General features: G+C 44.0%; 1 long non-coding RNA gene across 4 annotated transcripts in view; it reads right to left on the bottom strand.

Annotated features, from left to right (window-relative positions):
* Window positions 1-2668: 2668 nt before the first annotated feature.
* The window catches only part of LOC136384240 (uncharacterized), a 40928-nt gene continuing 19564 nt past the window's right edge, over window positions 2669-24032 (bottom strand). Inside the window, exons 2-5 of one of the 4 annotated variants that reach the window (XR_010747548.1) lie at window positions 14697-15177; window positions 13148-13291; window positions 6484-6684; window positions 2669-4135 (exon numbers count right to left, since the gene is read on the bottom strand). This is a non-coding gene — a long non-coding RNA (uncharacterized lncRNA). Of the gene's footprint in view, window positions 4136-4230; window positions 6685-13147; window positions 13292-14696; window positions 15178-24032 lie in introns of those variants that run through there. The other 3 variants (XR_010747550.1, XR_010747547.1, XR_010747549.1) reach the window with 3 other exon arrangements.

Here is a 24032-nt window from a genome sequence, read left to right as displayed (position 1 = left end):
GAGGATGAGGAGGAAGGAGAGAGACAGAAGTAACACTACTAAAAATTAGAATCAAGGTAGAGTATTCAAACAGGAGAGGATAGGTTTGCAGGCAGCAAGGAAGGGACATGAAGGGCGGAGGGCCAGAAAATGGAAGGGAAGTAGACAGAGGGGACAAGACGGACGGGGAGTCAAGTCAAGGAGGACATGGGGTTGGGGGAGGAGGAGTAGCTGGGAACACGGGTCTGGAAGGAAGTCAGGAACTTCTTCAGAGACTAGAGGAAAGATCAAGGGAATGGGTGATGATCTGCGGAGTGAAATCTGTACAGCACTCCTATCAAATGATCTCCAGCTTCTTGTGAAACAGGTAGCAGAAAAGGGGGGAGACAGGCCTAGAAAGTAAATGGGGGCACAGAAGACTGGGACGACGGCTCTGTGCATCTTAACAGTGAGCTGAAGAGGAGTGAGCAAAGGACGTGCCAGCGCTCTTGGGTCCCCCGCAAAAATCGGAAGGAATACATTGCAGAGCGTCCAACGCACCTGGTTATGCTCCTTTGTCCAGAAATGCTCGGCTGCCTAAGAAGGAAAAGAAGCAGCAGATGGTTGTTTTAACCAGGGCTGGAGCTGGGCAGGACAGATGTGACAGGAGACCAGGGACGGGAGGGTCAGTAGGATCCAGTCAGTGTGAGCAGTGGGGACAACTGTCCCCGAGATCTGGGATGTGCCCGGGATGTCCTGAGAGGCCAGGAAGGTTGGCGGATGGAGGAGCAGAGGGCCTGGGTCCACAAAGGGAGGAGGGTGTCAGACACGAGGTGACAGGAGAGGCAGACAGATAGGTGGTGGTTGGAGAAAACTTGACTGAGTATGAGGATGAAAACTAAGGTGTGGCTACACTCAGAGGATCTGAGGGAAATGAGACGGAGTCACGCAGACCTAGGTAAGAAACTGAGAGTTGAAAATAGGACAGAGCTGAAAATAGGTCAGAGAGCTGAAAACAGGTCAGAGAGTTGAAGAGATGACCAGCGTGGATTCTGCATCCCAAAGAAGAATACACTAGTTCTAAATGAGATTATTTTTATGTGACTAAACCCATGTCACTTTAAAATATATGAGTAGAAAACACTCGGAAGGGAGACACTCCACCTTGTACTTCTGACAAATACATATTGAGCTATGTGCTTAATGTGAAACTGCATTTGGTAATCATGTTATGGCGGATTCCTCTCAAATAATAGTTTAATATTAATATCTTCCCACTGTCAGAGGGGGCAACTTAGCACCTGATGACCTTGTACAAAAAGTAGGAACTAAAACTGGACACTTGGAAGAAAAAAAATGATAGGAAAGCTAAACCTAGAAGTGTCCCCATGACTTAAATGAATGGTTGGACCGAGTCAATAACAGTGATTCCCAGTAACTGCTTGTATTCAGTGTGAAGCCACGAATCCCTGCCTAATGTCTGCCCTAACAGTGCAGGCTTGCACACGTGGAGACTCTTTCTGCGGGCAGTGAACCAGACCATCAGCCTGGCTCCCTCAGCCGCCCTCTGGACCGACAGAAGGTCACCTTGGGGTTGGCACATCTGGAGCCATCGAACGCTGGGACCACGGAACACTGGACTCACTGGTCCTCTGTAACCCAGATGGAGACAGTCACAATTTTCTAAAGTTCTAAACATAAATAAGTTGTTTTTCCAAGGACAAGTACAGTGACTCTATTATCTACACTCAACAGGAGACTGCACAGAATTTGGGGTGTGCTAATCGTCCGACTCAAAGAGGAATTGTTAGTCAGATGTGGAAAAGATCTGTAAATGGGCCCTGGGAGTACAGGCCATCTCTAAACCGTCCCAGAGAATGCTGCCCTAGTCCCACAGCATTTATTTACACATTCTTCTCAAACAATTTCAACAGTAAACTTAGAAGCCCTAGTTTGCATCCCATAGGTTGGTCCAGTTCAGGCAGAATGCTGATATTGTTGAAGCTATACAACAGAGAGGAGGACTTATGACCCTATTCGCTCTACTTGGTCTATGTTTGAAATTTTCCCTAATACAGAGAAAAGAAAAGGAGATGTCTCCTTATTGTGCTTGTCTAGCTGGGAGTGATGAGAACCATTTCCCGCTTGTCTCTTTCCTGGGGACATGCACAGTGGCCTTTGAGAACTTGCAGACCCGAGCTCCCTCTTCTCCAGAGCAAGTTAGAATGTCCTGACACTAGTAGGTGGATGGTATGACATCATTATTATTCTACATGACCCATCATGTGTCACAGAAGTCTTCCATGTGCTGTCATTTCATTTACTTCTGTGGATTCCCACAGGCACTCTCCCAAGTAGTTGTTCACCCCCCACCCTCCCAAATGTGCCCCAAAACAAAACAGGTTTGGTTTTGTTTTTTTAAGATTTTATGCATTAATTTTTAGAAAGGAGAAAGAGAAAGAGAGAGAGAGAGAGAGAGAGAGAGAGAAGGGGCAGGGGGAGGAGCAGGAAGCATCAACTCCTATATGTGCCCTGACCAGGCAAGCCCCGGGTTTCAAACCAGCGACCTCAGCATTCCACTGCGCCATCACCGGTCAGTCTAACAAAACAGGCTTTAATCATTCATGAACCAATCTTTATTAAAAAACTAGTATGTGCTACTATTTTAATGCTATTTTAAAATTCCATAGCTAAATAGCTTTGTAAGGCAAAAAAAGAAAATAGTAACAACTAACAGAAAGCCTTCATTTGCTCAATAAACATTTATTAAGCACCCAGAGCGTTTACAAAGTAGATGCTGGGGTCTTGGTCACACAGCATGCAGGGAACTTCTGCACAGAAGAATGAGTCAAGACTCCGGAGCGGCCCTGCTGTGAGGGAAGGAGAGCTTTCACAACTGCAGATTCTCGCGCTCCGTCCTCAGAGGGGTTCAGGTCCGGCGTGGTCCCAGGAAGGGACCATGGTTAACAATCGGTCTAAGTTACCAAGTCTCAGGGGCACCAGAGCTGCCCCTAGTCTGACTGAAGCTGGCACCGCCATCCATGGGATGCGGTTGGTGGGTGAAAGGCAGGCAGGATGCGTGTTTGGAGCTGCATCCTGATGGCGGAAAGGATGGGAAAATGGCCCAAGAGGAAGGATTCAACAGGAACTGGGCAAGCGGTCAGGACTGGGAGCTGACTGGGCTGAAGTTCAAGGCGGGCCTTCGGTCCTGGCGAAGCTCTCGGCAGGGACCTAGAACGGACTGACTGTAGGACGCCGGCTCCCTTTGTGCAGCAGGCGCTGTGCGGAGCCCTTCGCTTACAGTCCCACTTGATCCTCGCGACAGCCTGCGAGGCGGCACGGCCCCCCGAGGTCCGACGGCCAGGAAGGGGCTGAGCAGCCGCTAACCCTCTCTATTCTGACGCAGAGCCTGTACTCCCTCTGACCCTCCACGGTGCCGCCAGGGGTTGGGGCAAAAGCCTGGCAGGCTCACGGTGGGGGTGGGGTGCTAGTGAGGAGGACCATCGAGTACCAGGGGCTCTGCCCACATGAGCTGCCAGTCAGCTACTTCCACACTCCGTCACTAGGGACCCTGACGGACAAGGTCCTCGCTCTTCCCAGCGGCATGTCCCAGGAAACAGTGCAATGGCCAGGTTTGCCTCTGTACCCCCAGCCGCCCCAACTTGACCCGTTTCTGCCACAGTCCCTGAGGACGGGCCTACTGTCACCTCTTCACCTCCAGTCACACCAGGTAACACGTGTCTGAAGGCAGGTCAAAGCACTGTGTTTTCCCCACTGCTTCTGCAGAGTGGACGCTTGGAGGAACGAATGGATGCCCAAGGCGGGAGCTAGGGAGGGGTGGGAGACGTGCCACATTCCCCGAAGTCGCCCCTGCAGACTGGCGGCAGCACCTTCCACCTTCCAATGGGCCCTCTTGCTATCTGGAGAGGAACGATCAAGTGTCAGGACATAGGATGACCAAGAGTCCTGCTGCGTGAGATTCTCCTGAAGTGGTTTCCAGGCCGCCATTCCAGCCTCTCTGGACAAAGCCCTCGTGCTCACAGGGAACAAGGTGCATGCCTGTGCTTCCAGAGATGGTAATCGGAGGGCACAACCCACCAAAGCTTCTTTCTTTTGATGACTGCACTTACAGACCCAGACTGCTATGTTAGTATTCCAAACACCAGGACTGCCGGCCCTACAATAAACAGAGTAAACAGGAGCGACTGTCCTCACCCCCGCCCCCAACCATCATTCAGTGAGCATTCAAGATCATGGAATTTCCCCCCACTTATCAAAATCATTTGTAAGTTCAAAATTGTTCTGGCAAATACTTCTGATTAGTGGCTATGAAATAAGATAGATAGATAGACACAGATTTAGACTTAGATTTCAGAGGTGCTGAGAGGATTCAGTAATGACCTATAACAGTAACTCTAACATGTCAAACTGGACAACAGTCTCCATATCCTGCACACACAGCAGTTTCACATGGCAGCACGGTAGAGCAGACCAAAGGCTTGGCTTTGCTGATTAACTGTGCAACTTTTGCAAATTACTTCATTTCCCTGAGTCTTGTTTTCTGCCATAAAAAATTAACACAGTAAAACTTGCCTTGAGAAATTTTTTCAAGGACTGGGTGTAATGTATGTGAAGCGCCTAATAGTGCCTGGGATATAGAGGCCCCAAAATGTTTGTTGAATGAATAAGTTGTAAATGCTCAATAGTGATAGCTTTTATTACTTATTACAGTATTTGTCAAACTTTATGGGCTTTAAACCTGTCTACCCCATGTTCTTCAGGGAATACATTTAAAAATTGATGGCTTCATTTTTAGTTATGAAACCAAACACATCTGTTTCAAAAATTCAAATTATGTGAGTACACAAATAAAAATGGAAAGGCCCTACTACAAAGCCCAGACCATAGATGTAACCACTGTTAACAGTTTGATATACACCCTTTCAGGCCTCTTTCTAGGCCTGTACAGCCAATTAAGTTACTTACTGTTTTTTGCTATTTCAGCTTGGGCTATAATAAATATCCATATGTAAAAATCATTTGGCATATATGCTGGTTATTTTCCTAGGCTAGAGTTAGGAATAGCCAAGTCAAAGGGGACAATTATATATATAACTAGACTCTGTCAACTTGCAGGGAGAGTGTAATGAGCTGAATTGTGTCCCCTCAAAATTCGTATGTTGGCACAGTGGATAGAGCGTTGGACTGGGATGCAGAGGACCCAGGTTCAATATGGCAAGGTTGCTGACTTGAGTGCAGGCTCACCTGGCTTGAGCACAGGGTCGCAGGCTTGAGCGCAGGGTCGCAGGCTTGAGTGTGGGATCATAGACATGACCCCATGGTCGCTGGCTTGAGCAAGGGATCACTTGGTCTGCTGTAGCCCCCCTTCCCAGGTCAAGGCACAGCAATCAATGAGAAAGCAATCAATGAACAACTAAGGTGCTGCAACGAAGAATTGATGCTTCTCATTTCTCTCCCTTCCTGTCTGTCCGTGTCTCTCTCTCTGTCTTTGTCACAAAAAAATGACATATACTAGAAGTAACTACGAGTTGCTTCCCACTCTTCCCCACTTTATCTTTCTTTCCTCTCTAAAAATAAATAAATAAAATCTTATTAAAAAAATTCGTATGTTGAGGCCCTAACCGCCAGCATCTTAGAATGTGATGGTATTTGGAGATAAGGCCATTAAAGGAGTGATTAAGTTAAAATGATGCCATTACAGGGGCCTAATCCAATTTGACTGATGTCCTTGTAAGAAGAGGTCTGGACACATAAAGACACCAGAAAAGAAAAGAGAGAGAGAGAGAGAGAGAGAGAGAGAGAGGGAGAGCAGGGATGCGTGCACAGAGGAAAGACCATGTGAAGGCAGAGGTGATATCTGCAGAGAGCTCTCAGGAGAAACCAAACCTGCTGACACCTTGGTCTTGGACTTGGAGCCTCAGATCCAGGAGAGAGAAATTGTTGCTGTTGAAGCCACCCAGGCAGCGTGGTCTTTTGTGATGGGAGCCCCAGCACACTAACACAGAGGGGTTCTTCTCAAAGCCTTGGTGGCCCTCGGGCTTTGAGTTGAGGTCCACATGGTATTCTAGTCACTTGCTCCCTACTGACTTGACGCCATGTTCTCCCTGTCCTTCTCCACTGTCCTTCCCTCCTCGCTCACTGCAGTTTACTTGATAAGAGGTGTTCACTGTGAATGCTGGCGAATCTCACGGACATTTGGATGCGTGTGAACATTTGTTTTCTGATGTATCTCATTCTGGCCCCGCATCTGACAACAAGGAGAAGCAATTATGGTGCTTAGCATGGAAGTAATATTTTCATTATGTGGACCATGAAACAACAAGAGGAAAGTCTTTCCCACATCGTTTCTCTCACGTTTCTTGCACTGATCAAGAGCCAGCCAACAACACACCCCTCGCAGCTGTGCTGTAGCACACTCTCTCCTGGACCACCGTGTCCCTCAGCCTTCGGTGACGTGATGTCTGTGCCTTGCGAGGAAGGGCGTGGAAGGAAATCTGAACTTACTTGGCCATCTTCATTCTGCTCGGCTGCCATCCTCAGTAACCTTCACATGCTTGACATTCCTCTGATTTCCTGGAGGAGTGACTCGCCCAGAAGTACACAGCCACAGGAGCTGGAATAGACGGTCTCTCGGTCTCCTGATATTTTCTCTCCCTTCAGCAGCTCCTTTTACTTGTGAGGTGAAAGACTGTTTGCTGGAGAAGGCTGCATGTTGGCAAGAAAAGGAAAGGAAGAGGGAGCGGGTCAGCCAGTGACGGACAAGAGGGCTTGACTGTTGGAGTCTCTTCCCTCTGTTTTCTTTCCTGGAGTTCACTTCGGTCGTTTAAACACCATGGATCTGCAGAGCCTTCTGCTTACTTTTCCCCAACAGGTTAGCACGTCTTGGGAGGAGGAGGAGAGTCAGGCCGGCCTCTTACCTAGAACCTGTCAGGAGGGAGGGAGGGCAGCAGCAGCTGGGCTGAGACCAGGGAAGGGGACCTGCTCTCTCCTCCCCTGACCCTGCCAAAGGCATTACCAGCTGAGCCTCTCCTGGGACTGTCGAGGTGCTGCCAACCACCTCCCACCGCCCGGGGAAACACAGAGGTCTCGAGGCGATGCTAAAGAAACAAAGAGATCTCTGACTTTGAAATGGGGGGTTGTATAGGAAAGGCCCCCACCCCACTATTTTCCCCAATGTGCTTGGATGTATGTGTGTGTAATGGAAGTTAGAAATAAATTAAGGAGCAAATATGAAGATAAAATAATAATCTCTTCATATTTGCAATACTCAAGTCTCTTTTTTTTCCCTTTTACCCTTTTTTGGTGTTCCTTTTTTATACTCTAGTTTTCTAAGCTACGGATGAAACATAAAGGTGTATACAATTATTTCCAAAAACTATCTGGGTGCCTACTTCATGCCAGGCATTATGCTAGGTCTGAACAAGATGAAAGATGTCCAAGGACTTGGCTCACCTTCACGGTCTGCAGTCTCGTAGCCAAGGCAAATCCACGGTCCTGCTTGCTCACAAATGTGCAAAAACAGCTCAACTGTACTGGAGGAAACATTGCAATTGTCTAGTGCTCACTGAGAGCATCTAAATATCACTGACATTTAGCTCAAACCAAAAACATATTTTGAAATAATAAGCAATTAAATGAACACTTTTATCATAAACAAGGACTTCAGAAAAGTCTGTTCAGTTCTGTGCCATAAATTGTAAAAAGGAGAGTGACACCCATACCATATGTGAACTATGGGGCTCTAAAGTAATATAGTATCATCTGCAGCACATCTGCTTCGTTTAAGTTCAAATTTTAACAGTTACAGTTTTAATAGTCGGTATTGTGACCTTATACACGACATGAAAAAATAATATTTGAGAGTATGAATGTGGCAGGTAGCTGATTTAGTTATAAAGTCTCTTTCAACTCTTAAAATACTAGATTCTCTTAGGACACAAGCGTAGCCTTTTGGACTCCAGGGGGAAGTATTCATAGCTTAACATTAGTAACATTAGTCTTTAGTGCTATATTCCTACCATGTGGGATGATAAAGATGGCTATTATTTTGGATTCACAAAATCTATTTATCTGTTTATAGTGGTTGACTGGCAAGTTATTATCATTTACTGTCAAATTTCTGGAAGCAAATCAAGAAAGAAAAAAAAGAGTATCAACTAAAAACCATAAATAAATCTCAATCACAATTCCTTTCATGAAATGGACCACATCATGGGTGACAATTAACATCACCATTATTTACTTTTTCTTTTTTATCAAATGCTTAACTATCTCCCTAAAACAGGATCCAATCAATGTCAGATAATTAGAGATACAAAGCAAGGAGTCTGTGAGTTGTGGTGAGCCTCACAAAGGAAGGGAGTAGTAACATACTATCTTAACTCTTACTGAGCCTTTGTCCTCCACCGGTCAGTCTCCATGGTAATCCAATGACACTGCTTCGCCCACAGCAAGCACATCGTGTGGCACAGGCCTTTGCTTCCTCTAAACTTCCTGTTTTCCTAGATGCTAGGTTCTCTGAGGTGCGCTTTCAGAAAACAGCCAAAGGTCTGCTAGGAAGAGCGGCTTGGAGGTGGGGGTGTCAGCTGCGCGCTAACATGCTAGGCTGGCCCCAATCTATAAAGTTCCGTCAGTTCGGTTCAACTCACTTTCATCCGCCTCTTCTATAGCAGGAGGTATTCAATCATTGCCAAAGTCAATACATTGTCTGGTTGTTGAAGGCAGCTGGTTTCCCATAGAACCATGTGTCCCCATTTCCTATTTCAGTTACTTTCTGATTCAGTGGTAGAAAATGCCAAAGGGAGTTGGCAACAATGGCCTTTTCCACTTACAATAGATTTTCTTTTATGTACTTTGAATTCTTCTCCAGGATTGTGCTCAGTGCTATTTTTACTGTGTAATCAGATTGGACAGCTGTACAACAAGGTGCTGATTGGCAAGAAAACCTCAAGGTAAATGGCCTCCTCTTTTCCCTCAGGCCCAGAGGAGACTCTGCCACCACTCCATCACCAGGAACACGGGTCCTCAGAGGGAAGCAGGGCTCTCCTCTCTGTAAGAACGGTTTCCAGGACAGCCCTGGAATCTGAGAATTCCTTGAGCCTCCAGTGATAAGTGGAGATAAATCGGGCCTCCTGGGCAGTCAGGACTCAGACTCTGCTCTCTCCCCCACTCCCTCCGTGGCTGGTGGGAAAAGAAAGATCCCTCCTTCTAAGGTAAAGAATTTAAGAATGAGAGTTATTATTTCAATAGCCATGTCTGGTTAAATCTCTGGTCTTCAAGATGCATGGTTCTCTCATTTTCTTTTGTTATTACTACTGTGTCTTTTGGCTTCCCTTCCTCTGTGGGGCGAAGTTTGATCTTACAAAGGAAGAGGAAGTAGCAGGCTTTTACTTTTTCTAATTTTTGTTCATTAGTTGTATAACCTTGCAAATGTCATTCAACTTCCTGGACTGTATAGATTCTTAATCTATAAAAAGGCATGTCAATATATATTCCCTTTCATTTGTAGAACATTAACAGTCAGATATTTTAGTTACATTCTATGATCTTAACAGAACTTTCTCTAATAACTATGTTATCTAATTATGATTTAATACCAGAATGCCCTGTTTTCAAATATTTAAAAGTTAAATACAAAACCATACTTAGCTTGATTTCCTGTATTTGTATTTCATGACACTTAAAAGAAATATTGTGGATGGTAGAATATTTTTCTTCAGCAATATCTTGAATTCTGAGGTTTCATATTCTAAATTTGATGTGAACAAAATAGACTCCAATATTTATTCTATGAAACTAGTTTTAGCCTTTCAGTAAGTTATAGATTTTTCAGTTTCATGAGAGAAAATTTTAGTTAATGGCTATTTTCCACATCATTTCTTAATCTTCTCCTGCAGCCCTTCAGAGGAGGAAGAAAAGGTACTTCAGGGCTCTTTAGACATTTGACTATTACTGTTAACAGGGAAATATTGTAGGTTGCCAAACCTACTTCATAAAATACACACCTGAAATCTCAATCTCCACCCAACCTGATTATGTCTGCTAAGTTTTGTAATTGTAAAAAACAGGACAGACTTGTTCCATAGTGCTGTCTCATTTATATTGTCAGTCGTGAGTTGGCCCTCAAAGAAACCTTCATATAGACCTAATACCATCCACATGTCCTTCTGCTTACACTTAAGGTAAAAGTTCTTGAAAACTGTAACAACCATCTTCCCCTTTCACTAGACCAATGTCTACCGAATGAGGACAGGATTCAGGACAACAGAGGAACCAATCTCTTTACCTGAGGTCTTATCTACTTCTTAAATTGTTATATGGATTAAATCAGAGTGATATGACATGGCTGGCTATAAAAATTCTCATCTTCAAGTCAACTATCTAATATTAATAGGTAATTCTGGTTCTACCACAAAAGCTTGAATGTTGGTCCATATTTATCATAGAAAAATCACCAGAAAGTAGAATTTGTAAACATACCATGGTTTATAAAGCACATTCACCTATAGAATACTTTCACTGGCCCTGGTTGGCTGGCTCAGTGGTAGAGTGACGACCTAGCATGTGGATGTCCTACTTAAATTACTGGTCAGGGCACATAGGAGAAGCGACCATCTGCTTCTCCCCGACTCTCCCTCTTTTCCTCTCTCTTTTCCCCTCCTGCAGCCATTGCTCCATTGGTTCAAGCAAGTTGGCTAGGTGGTGGCTCCATGCAAAAGTGGCTCAGTTGCCAAGCAACAAAGTAATGGCCCCGATTGGCAGCATGGCCCAGTAGGGGGCTTGCTGGGTGGATCTTGGTTGGGGTACCTACGGGAGTCTGTCTTTCTGCCTCCTCTCCTCTCACTTAATAAAAAAAGAAAAGAATACTTTCACTTATGCATATTTAGATATTAAAGATATTTTTGTTTTTGCCTATTCAGATATTCTGGGCATTGTGGGGGAAGTTTTAAGAAACAGAATTTTGGCAACCTGACATTAATTATTTACCACATTGACAATGGACACACACATATTATGTGCTAGTGCAGCAACCTTCAAACATGTGGGCTCAGAACCCTTTTACATTCTTACAAATTAAACCCCAAAGAGTTTTTGTTTATGTGGAATATATCTATTGATACTTACTAGAAATTAAAAAGGAAAAAGTTTAAAAATATTATTTATTCATTAAAAAATAAATTCACTACATGATGACATAACACATTTTTATGAAAAATAATTGTATCTTCCAAACCAAAAATAAGAAGTTAGTTTGAAGAGTGCCACTGTGTTACATTTTGGCAAATCCCTTTAATGTCTGGCTTAATATTAGTTGAATTATTTATGTTTCTGCATTCAATCTGTTCCACTTACCACACTTCAGGTAGTCTCTGGAAAACTCAACTATATGCTCATGAAAGAATGAGAATCCAAAAGATTTTGAAAAAGTCTTAGTGTTAGAATTAAGATAATTTTGACTTCACGGATCCCCTCGCTGCTCAGAGACCTCTCCCCAGGGTCTCCCATTCCACACATCAACCCCTGTGCTGGTGCCTCACCTCGTAGCCAGTTATGACTCGAGAAATATTTGCTGCATGAGGTAATGAGGCCCAGGCCCTGGGTTAGGTGCTAGGTGGGGATCCACATTTGAACGAGACAAGAGTCCCTGCTTTTAAGGAGTTTAGACTCAACGAGAGAGACAAGACAAGTATGTACAAAGCTGTGCTACCACAGGAGTATACAAGATACTAAGGGCGGTGGCTGGTAGGTAAGAGGGTACCTTGCCCAAACTTGGGAGATCAAGAAAGGCTTTTAGAGAAAACAATGGCTGAGTTGAGACTCAAAGGAGAAAACCAGGGAAGGAATGCAAGTATAAAAAGGAAGCGCAGTGTCCCAGACAGAGGGAGCAGCAAGGCTTGCTAGAGCTTAGAGAGAGAACAGGGCATGGCGGACCGGCCAGAAACGGGGAAATGTATCACGTCAGCTTCCTTAGGGGAAGTCTGGAATCTGAAGACTTCAAACAGGAGGCTGACACACAAAGTTCAAGTTTGGAAAGGTCACTCTGGGTGCAATGTGAAGAATGAGTCGGAGCAGAACCAGGCAGAAAGGAGCGAGGAAGATGACGCTGGCCTGCTAGCTCAGGAATAGTGGAGACGGAGAGAAATGAAGGGATGCGACAGATATATACGAGAAGGAAACACGGGTGGGACGTTCTGATGGCTGTCTACAGTGGGGGCGGGGGACCGAGTACAAAACCCACACTTCTCGCTGAGGCATCTGGGCTGATGATGATGCCATCTAGAAATTGAGAAAAAAGAAATGAGTATAATGAAAATAAGGATTTAATTTGGGATACGTTGTTGTGAGATATCTCGGAACATGAGCCTATGTATCTTGGGGGTAGTCGGGTATGCAGATGTGTAGTAAGGAGAGAGAACTAGAAATTGATATGTAGGAGTCATTAGCATAGAGATGGTCACTGAATCCATGGAAGTGAATGAGATCACTGAAGGAGAACATAAAAAGTGAGATAGCAATGAACCAACTAGGATACAACTCTGAGGTACGTGGATGTTCAAGTGACAGGCCCAAGACGGAGGTTCTGGAAGTTAAAATACCGAACATAAGGAAGCCAGAGGAAAACTAGGAAAGTGTGGTTTTACCAAGCAAGGGCCGTAAGTGCCGCAGGCGATGATCACTAGTATCAAATGCTGCAGAGAGGTTCAGTAAAATAAGGAAACGGGACCACTGGGCTGAACAGAGAGGTTGTTCTTGACTTTGTTTAGAATCTCAGTGGGGTGGTAGGGAGAGAACCCAGAAACAGGAAATAAATAATCTACTAAATGAAGTTCTTGGGAAGACAGGGGGAGACGGAATCCAGAGGACTGGCACTGAGACATAAAATAGAACACGTGGAAATCTGGGCCTCGGACGGGGCAAATACCTGATCCACTGGGATGTCTGCCAGGATGGGTGTGGGTGCAGGGAAGCTAATGAATTCGGAGACACGAAGCTGTTGGAGTTCCTTCCTCTCTGATGGGTTCTACTTTCGGAGTAGTGAGGGAGCAAATGAAGACTCAGGAAACAGGGGCTATTAAGATGCAAAACAAGCTGTTTCCTTATGTGAAAAGTCCTTCATTAAAAAAAAAATTACTTGGAAACATTTCAAGAGTAGAGAACAGGGCCTGACCTGTGGTGGCGCAGTGGGATAAAGCGTCGACCTGGAAATGCTGAGGTCGCCGGTTCGAAACCCTGGGCTTGCCTGGTCAAGGCACATATGGGAGTTGATGAGTTGATGCTTCCAGCTCCTCCCCCCTGTCTCTCTCTCCTCTCTCTCTCTGTCTCTCTCTCTCTCCTCTCTAAAATGAGTAAATTTAAAAAAAATTAAAAAAGATTTAAATAGAAGGGGTTTATTTAAAAAAAAAAAAGAATAGAGAACAGAATAGAAAATAATTACAGTTTAATATTCATGTATCCTCCACCTAGCTTTAAGGGTTTGCGACTTTCTGCAAATCACTTTTGGTGGTAAATAAAACACTACAGAGACAACTGAATCCTCTGTATGACATTCCCTTCTCTTCCATTCTGTTAGTAACCATTATTCCAAATTTGCTGTCTATCTTCTTTTTTACTTTCCCAGTTTTTGAACTCTTACTTATTGTATACCATCTATGTCTTCCTGCAACCTGCGTTTCCCCTCTCAATAGCATGTTAATGAATTCTGAGTTAACACTAGTCACTTTATTTAGCTCATTACTATTCGTTGGTATTCTGTATATTTTGTGTCCAACAGTGTAACTTTATCACCTATTCTCCCGTGATGGACATTTAAATGGTTTCGTTCATATAAGCAATGCTGCTATGCACACATCCATATGCCAGCTCACGACTATATATATTCATATATATATATATATATGAATATATATATATATATATATATATGTGATTCCATAACATGCAACTTAACGAGGAAAATACATGTGCATGAACTATACGAGAAAGACAGCCATCAGTTTTCAAGAAAGGCACAGAAGCCCATGGATTGCTCTGATGTTCGCAGTAAAGTGAAGCTACTCTCACTAGAAAGCATCTGGAGATGGCTGCAGTGACCGAGGGGCATTCGCTGCTCCAGCAGACCAATGCCAGCCCGTGATTCCTTTCCCCGTCACCCAGTCGTCCCCACGTGTGCCCGTTTATTCCCTCAATCCGAGTGTGAGCTCCTCGAGGACCCAACCGGGCACGAGGCGAGCCAACAGCGTGACCGCGCGGAGTCCAGCAGCAGCAGCAACCGACCTCCTCGCGGTGCCAGGCCACCGAAGTGACAGCACCAGGGGCACGTGGGGGCCACAGGGGTCTAAGCTCACTTCCTCCCCCGAGTCAAGGCAGCTGAGGAGCCGGGGATGGACGGGGACACAGACACTTGCCTCTTAGTGCCTCCTCACTGTCACTGACAATGCCGTCAGGTTGGTGGCCCAGAGCTCGGGCGTGGACAAGACCCCGCCCCGAACGCCGCTCCCCACCCAGTCTGGCCTCTTCCCGCAGCACCTCCCCGCTTTACGCCAACTCCGTAAGGAGGCGCGCAGGCCCGCCCCGCCGCACCGCAGCTCCCAAACCTGACGTGCAACAGCACGGGGCGGCTCCCCGGCCGCCATCTTTAATTCGGGCAAAGCCCCACCCTCGCACCCCACCGGCCACTCCCTCTCGCCCTCCCCAGGCTTTTCACCGACAAACGGGACGCGGTTTAACCTTAGAGGCGGTGTCGAAGAAACAGGCACAGAGGGCCTGACTACCCATGCCCCAGGAGGTGCCAAATCCCGCCAATCTAAACATGGCGGCGGCCCCCGAGCAGCAAAAGCGCGCCGACGCCAGGGAAGTCATGCTCGCAATGGAGCAGGGCGGCGAGGCAGGGAGGGAGTAATCTCGCGAGATCGAGGCCAGCCCCCCCCCGTTCGGCCCGGAAGCCTCTTCTGAGGGGGCGGGAGGCGGAGGAGGGGGCGGGAGTCGGGCGAGAGCCGGAGGAGGAGTCCGTCTGCTGTCGGCTGCGTAAGCGGAGCAGCGACGCCGGGCGGCTACGCCGCGGAATCGGCGTAGGCGGCTTTGGAGAATCGGCGGGCTGCGCCGCTCCCGGGCTGGTCGCGGAGGGGGAGGGGATGTCGGTCAGTGCGAGATCCGCTGCTGCCGAGGAGAGGAGCGTCAACAGCGGCACCATGGGTGAGTCTCAGCTTCGGGCCGCCGCGGCTCAGGTCGGCGGCCCGGGACGAGGGGCAGCCGTGCGGCCGCGGGCCCGGGCTGGGGGGACGCCCCGAGGCGCGGCGGGGGCCGCAGCGAGGGGAGGTGGGCTGGGGGCGCCGGCGGGCCCGGGGCGCGGCGGCCCGGGGGGAGGGGCGGCGGCGGTGACAGTTTGAATTGAATGTGAGCGGAGCCGAGGCGGCGGCATTTCCTGTGCCGCGGCGGGCGGGCCGGGGCCGGGGCTGGGGCGACGGGAGCCGCGGCCTCCGGCGCCGCGGTCGGAGCGGCCCAAGGGGTCGTCTGTGCCCGGCGGCCCCGCGGCCCTGCTTCCCCGGCGGCGGCGGCGGCGGCGGGACGCAGCCCACAGCCCCGCGGCGGGCTCCCCTCGTGCGGCGCGGGCCCGGCGAGCGGAGGAAGGATGCACCAGGCGGGCGGGAGGAGGGACGATGCGCCGGGCTGCAGCTGCGCTGGAGGCGGCGGCGGGCGGGAGGAGGAAGGATGGATGCACCGGGCTGCAGCTGCGCTGGAGGCGGCGGCCGCTGCAGCGCCCCGCTCCCCGCGCCGCCCGCCCGCCGCCCGGGCTCTCCTCTCCCAGGCGCGGCCCCAGAGCCCGGGGGTGGCGGGCCAGGCTGGAGGACGGAGCAGAAGGAGCCTGGTTTGGGCTCAGCTTTTAAGGAAAGGGAGAAAAGAACGTCCGGGAAGGGCGCCCTCCCGAGGAACGGAAAGGTGGGAAGGGTCGCTGGGAAAGGGAGGGACCCTCTTGGCCACACGTCCTAGTGATGTTGAAGGGAATTGCGTTTTGAAAATATTTCAATGTCCTTAGTTATTCTCTTCAGCCCTTTCATTTCCTTTCCTCCCCCACGTATTGGAAAAAGAGCAGGGCCATTTCATTCACATTTTCCACTGCCGAGTTCCATTTCGTACCGTGTGTCTAGTTAGGACTAAGCTACTGAGATTGTCCCAGCACATTTTCGCTTGCTGCGTTACATTGCGAGAGTACATTGTTTCAAATCTAGGTTTTTCAAGTGTGAGGAAATACTTTGTGACATCTAGGTGCTTGCTTAGTTGCTTAACTTACTCTTGCGAGTGTATTGTAGTTTCAACTTGAAGATTTCTTTTGGCTTTATTTTGATGAAAAGAAATAGTATGTTACTGAATGCCCTTGGGAACCTAAAGGAACAGGTAGTCTAGATTCAAAAGCACAGTTGTTGTTTTGCATATTGATGTGCATGCAGGTGATGAATATGGTTAGCACCCCTCACACCCCCAAGCATGTGAGCAAGTTGAGAAGGAAACTTTGTAGGCATGAACTGTACAGATACGGATGAAATGAAATTTATGGAATTCCAGTAAACCGAAGGACGGTACTTTAAGCAGGATATAAACAGTTACAGAGCTAGTTACTGCCGCCCGGATCCCTAGTTCCTCCAAATAGCTAGGGAAAGGGCAGAGGAGGAGGGCAGGAAACAATCTCTCATCCCACCCAGCTGTTCAGTGGGTGGGGCTAGAGGGGAGAGGATTGCGTGGAGCTATGAAATAAATGTGGACGCTGAGGATCAGATGGTTTATATGGTGACTTCGTGTCAGTCTGTGATGGGACAATATGATGGGGCCAGGTCCTCAACACAGTTATTAAAAATATCAAATGTACTCTTAGGCTACAGAATTGGAAGTTCACAACTGATTATAAAAATGTTGTGTTTGTCAAGTAGATTTTAATTAACAAAAAGGATATAATACGGTACTTGCAATTTAGGTAAGAATTTTTGGGCCCTGACTGGGTAGCGCAGTGTGTTAAAGAGCACAGTCCCAACATGCTGAGGTCTCCAATTCGATCCCTGGTCAGGACACATATGAGAAGCAACCAATGAATGAACAACTAAATGGAACAATGGATTGATACCCTCCCTCCCCCCTAAATTAATGGAAATATATAAAAAAGAATTTTTGGTTTTCTGGTTTCGTTTTGGAGAGAAGGTATTCAATATGTTAATTATATGAAAGGTAGTGTTATTAATAGAGTATGTTTCAAAGTTTTGTTATAAAATTGGTTGTTTGGATTTGTGGATTTTCTCATAGACATAATCTTAAATAAGTCCATGCCAGAACTTTTGAGCTAGTTTGAGACAAGTTCGGACTCTTGACAGACCTTAAAGCAATTGTAGAGAGTTAACAACATACCGTAACCAGACCTCCACTGCAGAACCTGCCCTCCAAAAAAAAAAAAAAAAAAAAAAAGCGTTAAATCTGTGGTTTTCAACGTTTCATGAATGGAGATGGTCAGAAGACAAGACCAGTCAGAGTGCAGATGGTGGTAGAGCAGGTTGGCTTCAGACTTGTTACAATTTGATGGTATACATATTAACTCTATTCTCTATTCTGGGTTTTGTCAGTAAAGTATTGTTAAATACTAAATTACCAGTTGAGAACCATGTTTCACATTTTGAGCTAATAAGCTATCTTCAATTTTTGATTGGAGGTTGAAATTTTTTATTTTAGTATTTATGCATTTTACTGAATTTTAAGATGAAACTTTGGCATGTTCTTTTTTAATGTACTAAGTTTCAACTTTAGATGACAGATTAATTGTACAGTGAAACTGATGTAGAAAAAAATTTGTTTTTGCAGAGTAGAATTTTAAGGTAGCATGATTATAGATTAGGTGTGCCAAATGAGGCATACTGTTAAATGTGGACTGTTGGTCCCTACAGTGATGTTTGCAGACTGCAAGTTGAGACCTCTTAGTTGATTTTGAAATCAATTTTGTAGATTTCTAGTAATGCTTTTTAGAAAGTAGGAAAGAAATAGAAAATAGCAATATATGGCATTTAGTATACATTTTTGGGGGATTAAATTTTGTTTTGGATATAACGTTTCTTTTTATAAGGATTCTGGTAAAAAAAATTGTAAAAACACTTGGGATGTGTAGTATGGATGTGCATTATGGGGGAAGTACAGTATGTGCAAGAGGTTGGAAGCCTTGGTGTGAAGGAGGAAGACTAAAGGCAGTTAAGTCCACGTGGCTTTTTCTTCTTTGGATTCATTTATTCTGTACTCCATCTAGCTAGAGTGGTTGGAGAGAGCCGGGCCTACCTGATGAGAGGAGCTCATCCAAAGCCAGAGGGAGAACCACTGCACTGGGTGTGAAGCCCTTGAAGGCTCATAGATAGGAAATAGGGAAGGAAGAAGTCTTTCTTAATTATCTAGTCCATAATTCTTCCTTCTGGAACTCCTACCACTCTAATAGTATTTTTCAAACTTGGGAATGAGAAACACCTAGGTTGCTTGTGTGTGTGTGTGTGTGTGTGTGTGTGTGTGTGTGTGTGTGTGTAAGTTTATCATTTAATTAATGAATTTTTGCAAACTCTGATCAGTAATTACTGGGCATATATCATTATACTAGGTCATTATTGCCCAAAGTATAATTGATGAATCTCATGTATGAATCTATCAGGGCCCTTATATAAGTGTCCTCTAGACATTTTTAATCTTTTAACACAATTTTTACTGTAATTTTCCTATGTTTAGATATTTAGAACCATAAATACTTACTATTGGGTTATTGCCTACAATATTTAGTACAGTAAGCTACTGTACAAGTTTGTAGCCTAGGAGCAATCGGCTAAACCATATAGCTTAGGTGTGTAGTAGGCTGTACCATCTAGGTTTATGTAAATACACTGATGTTCTCATGATGACAAAATTGCTTAACTTCATTTCTCAGGCTATTTCTCCATTTTTAAGTAGTACATAACAATATATGGATATGGTGTGATTTATTTAATGTCTCCTTCTGATAGACATTTATTTGCAATATTTTGCTATAAACAATGACATGATGAGCAACTTGGGTCATCGATCTTTTCACATGTGTTAGTATCGCAGAGCCATTGAACTCTGATTCGAGGCACTGTCAGTTAAAGCAGTAGCGTTGATAATGTTAATTCATTACTAGCTTAGGACTTCAACACTCAAGTTCATTCATTTAACAAATACATGTCTTGTGCCTGCTGTTTGCCAGGCATTAGGGAAAGTGAGTTAAATACTGTAACAGTAGAAATAGAAGGCATGGTGATTATTAAGAGATTAGATTTTAGAGTCAGGCCTAGATTCACGTCCCTAAAACTTAACTGAACTCTGGGCAAATAACAGAACCTTTTCTGTTTCTTTCTCTGTAAAGTAGGACTCTAAAATTATTGGAAAATTAAGTAAAAATTAAATGAGATAATACACGGCAAGCAAGTTCTTAGCCTGGCATATAATAAGCACACAGATCTTAGCTTTGAAAATAAGGTATCAAACTATATGGCAATTAACTATTTATTTTTCTGCCTTCATTGTAGGTTTCTTAAAGTCAAGGACTGTGTTTGTTCACTTTTGTATTCCCAATCTGGCATTTACTTAGTACATCATTTGTGATACTATTTAAAGGTACGCATACAGTGGGAGGAGTAGAGGGAAGGATTCCTTTCTCAGACTGGAAAAGATGAATCTTAAAGGTGAATATGAGTGATTATGCGATAATTCCAGTAGGGAAAGACAGAGCACCAAGGTGGGGCCATTGAACTGAAGACGGTTAATGTAGCAGTCCTAGAACTAAATGAGGAAGGACACTGGCAGAAGGCGTGAAGTATAGGGGATGGTTGTTCAGTATGTGAGGAGAAGTAGATTGTGAGTAGTATATCCAGAACTGTCTGAGTTTTCTGGAGTGTATGGGTGATGAGTAGGTACTATTTCTTGAAATAGGTAATTTAGTTTTTATTTTTATTCATTGATTTGAGAGAGAGAGAGAGAGAGAGAGAGAGAAACAGTTTTTTGTTCCACTTATTTATGCATTCATTAGTTGATTCTTTTATGTTCCCTGACTGGGGATCGAACCAGCAACCTTGATGTGTTGGGATGACGCCCTAACCAACTGAGCTACCAGGCTAGGGCCTTGATATAGGTAATTTAAAACATAAAATTGAGAGGCTTGGAATGGGCCTATCTGGTAGTCTCAATATTGGAGATCTTGGATAGAAAAATAAACATTTTAAGATTATTATAAATTTATTCATTTGTGCTTTGAATTTTTATGTTTAGTAATTGTACCTGCCATATTGAACAAAAGCCACATTGTAGTTTGGTCAATAAATTGTTAGTAATGGTTTTTTTTTTCTTTCTTTTTAAGATTTGGTTGGTATTTGTGCTTTGGTGAGCTGAGTTGCAGGAAATTGAATGAAGTGATTTGTGTGAGACTGTGTTCTTCAAAGTTAGACCGACTGAACTCACCATTTTTTCTCTTTTTTTTTTTGAGGGAGTGAGGAAGAGAGATGAGAAGCATCAACTCCTAGTTGTGTCACTTTAATGAATTGTTCATTGATTGTTTCTCCCACATTCCTTGACTGGGTGGTGCGGGGGAGTCCAGCCCAGCCAGTGGCCCTTTGCTCAAGCCAGAGACCATGGGGATCATATCAGTGGTCCTCGCTCAAGCCCTTAACCCCACGCTCAAGCTGGTGAGCCCACACTCAAGCTGGCGACCTTGAGGTTCTGGACCCTGGGACCTCAGGCACCAATTTCTTGAGTAGTACTAAAATGTTTACTTATTTAAAATTTCTACTGATATATTTCACAGCAGTATGTGTTTCAAATTAAAGGTCATACTTAGTTTGAAAGATACGTGTTTCTTTACACAATGACATTTTGTATCCTTATGTATTCAAATTGTCCATTCAGGTTGTAATCAGAGTTCTTTCTTTTTGAGGAAGATTTTGGTATAGATTAGCAATCAGGTTTAGAGAGGACTGTAAATAGTTTGAGTGAGATCATTATTTGCTAAGAGGAGGCAGAATCTTCATAGTAATTTTATCCTAGTGCTTTCTTTTATACTGTTACTAAAATGACCAGGATACCTCTTCATTTGTTACATGTAGCATTTTGGGGTATGAGGTGATCTAAACAGGAAAAATTTTTTTCAGTGACTAATATACCTTCAAAAGTCAACTTTTTTTTTTTTGTTTTTCTTTTTTAAGCAAGAGAGCAGAGAGACAGGGAGAGGGAGAGAGATGAAAAGCATTAATTTGTAGTCTGTCACTTTAGCTGTTAATTGATTGCTTCTGATATGGGTCTTGACTGGGGTGGGGGGGCTCCAGCTGAGCTAGTGACCTTCGGTTCAAGTCAGTGACCTTGGACTTCAAGCTAGCAACCTTTTGGGCTCATGCCAGCGACCATGGGATCCTATTGATGATCCCATGCTCAAGCTGGCCAGTGCTCAAGCTGATGACTTTGGGGGTTTTGAACCTGGGACCTCAGCATTCCCTGGTCAGCACTATCCACTGAGCCACCCACAGTCAGGCTCAAGCATCAACATTTCAAACTATTTTTTTCTTTTTCTTTTTAAAAATTTTTTAAAGACTTTATTCATTTTAGAGAGAAGAAAGAGAGAGGGAGGGAGGAGGGGGGAGGAGCAGGAAGCATCAACTCCCATATGTGCCTTGACCAGGCAAGCCCAGGGTTTTGAACCGGCAACCTCAGTGTTCTAGGTTGACGCTTTATCCACTGCGCCACCACAGGTCAGGCCTATTTTTTTCTTTTTAATTTTCAAAAGTTTCACAGATATACTTAGTTCCTTTTATGATAAATTTAAATTAACCAGGAAGGGGAAAAAAGCCATTAAGTTATTTCAATCACTAAAAGTTAATTTGTGTTTTTTTTTAATTACATATATTTTTTAATGGTTGTAATTAGTGGTATATTAGTGGTTAGTAGTCCTTAACCCTGGTTAGGTATTGGAAACACTTCCAATACTTAACACTTGGAGACTGATTAACTCACTAGATACAGAGATTCAAAATGTACATTTTCAGTATTTTAGTTAGTTCTGATAAACCATCAGCGTTGATAACCTCTGGGGTGAATTATATATTATGAGGTACTATATGGAAATATACTCTGTAAATTCTTAAATTTTATATAAAACCAAGATGTTACTCACTTAATGTGTAATATAGTTTTTGTTGTATCAACCTATATGAATTAAATATGTATTAAATATGTATATGGTGTTCCAGGGATGATACTCTAATTTGCCTAGTCATTTTATTATTTTGTAGTTTCAGTATTTTAAAATTTTAAGAACTATCTTAAACAGTATCTTTATGCAAACTTCTGTCGTTCGTATTTTCCTTGAGTATTTGTTAGTTTAGTACAAATAAACTTGTTTTATGTTTTTTATATTACTGAAGAGAGATTTGTTATTTATAAACTGATTAGCTTCCCTGTTTTTATTAGAATATACTGAACTTAAAATAATTTCTGTTGATTGATTTTAGAGAGGAAGAGAGAGAGGGGGATTTGTTGTTCTATTTATTTATTCATTCATTGGTTGATTCTTGTTTGTGCCCTGACTGGGAATCTAACCCACAACATTAGTGTACCAGGACGACACTCTAACCAACTGAGCCTACCCAGCCAGGGTACACTGAACTTCTTAAAATCACCATCAGCAATATTTGGTTTTGTGCTGTGACATATAATATGGGACTAGTAAGTAATACAATGTGATAGTTGGTTTTGCTTTTTAACTACATATACTTTGCTTTTCACATTTTTCTGCTCTATGGATATACCTACCTTCTTCTGTCCTTGAAGTTTGTATCTATCTAGTTTGCTTTTAGTAATCTTTGTGTTTTAATTGCTCAGCTTTTATTTCCTGGTTCACTTCTGTATTGAAGGTCTGCTACCTGTTAAATGTTGAGTTAGATTTCAATTTTTGTGTAGTTATGCTGAGTGAAAATGAAATAAAGTGGAAGTGGTTCGTGTTTTATGGGTATATAAAATAAGGTACAAATAGAAAAGAACCTAAGAAACCAAAGTATGTAGGCATTGTATAATTTGCAAGGACTATACATACTTAGAAGACAACTTGTAGTCTTTTAGTTTCCTTGTTTCTGGGAAGGGTGAATCTAGTAAAACGTATCTCTAGCTTAAGTTTGGAAACATGAGAACATGGCAGAAAGGATGAAATTGGTAATCCTAGATAGAACTCTAGTCAGTTCTGTCTTGGGTTTTGTATTAGAATATAAAAGTTGGTCTATTAAGAATAACTAGGAGTTGCACTATGAGATGATTCATTCACTGTGAACCTGGAAGGTAACTAGAATTACTTGGCTGGCAAGTGGACTTACCAAAAGTAGTGAAGTTTGTGTTAGATAGACCATGGTGCTTTGCTCTTAGAAAGATAATTATATAGATGTAGTTTCTTTTATTTTTTCTTTTTTGAAATTGGGAATAATTTTAGACTTGCTGAAAAGTTGCAGCCCCTATCTTTACGAAAGTTAAGCATTTGGTCAATATGGAAGAAACACGTAAGTCATACCACACACTTGCAGATACACCATGTCATACGAGATAAATGCACCATGAACATTAGTACTGTCCTGGAGTAAGGCAGTAAGGCTGGAGTTTTATGCTTGATGGAAACTATTTGAATCTATGTTAGACATTTCTGGGTAGAGCTGAGAGATTACATTGAATTTTTTATGGCTTTATTTATTCATTTTAGAGAGAGAGAGAGAGAGAGAGAGAGAGAAAGGAGGAGGAGCAGGAAGCATCAACTCCCACATGTGCCTTGACCAGACAATCCCAGGGCTTCGAACTGGTGACCTTAGCTTTCCGGGTCAAGTCTTTATTCACTGTGCCACCACAGTTCAGGCATTAATTAAAGGGTGAGTGTTCTAAGTGTAGTCAATCACTCCTAGTAGATTCCGTTTAACAAATGAGAATCTAACCAAGAGGAATAAAGGTCTGTCTTTCCTATTGAGTAATTTCCTCATTGGTCTATTGCTTCCAGTTTTTTCCCACCT

This window comes from Saccopteryx leptura, chromosome 12 (genome assembly GCF_036850995.1).
Source record: "Saccopteryx leptura isolate mSacLep1 chromosome 12, mSacLep1_pri_phased_curated, whole genome shotgun sequence".
NCBI classification, from domain to species: domain Eukaryota; kingdom Metazoa; phylum Chordata; class Mammalia; order Chiroptera; family Emballonuridae; genus Saccopteryx; species Saccopteryx leptura.
Note: the sequence above shows the minus strand (reverse complement) of the source record. Positions and strands in the feature narration are given on the sequence as shown.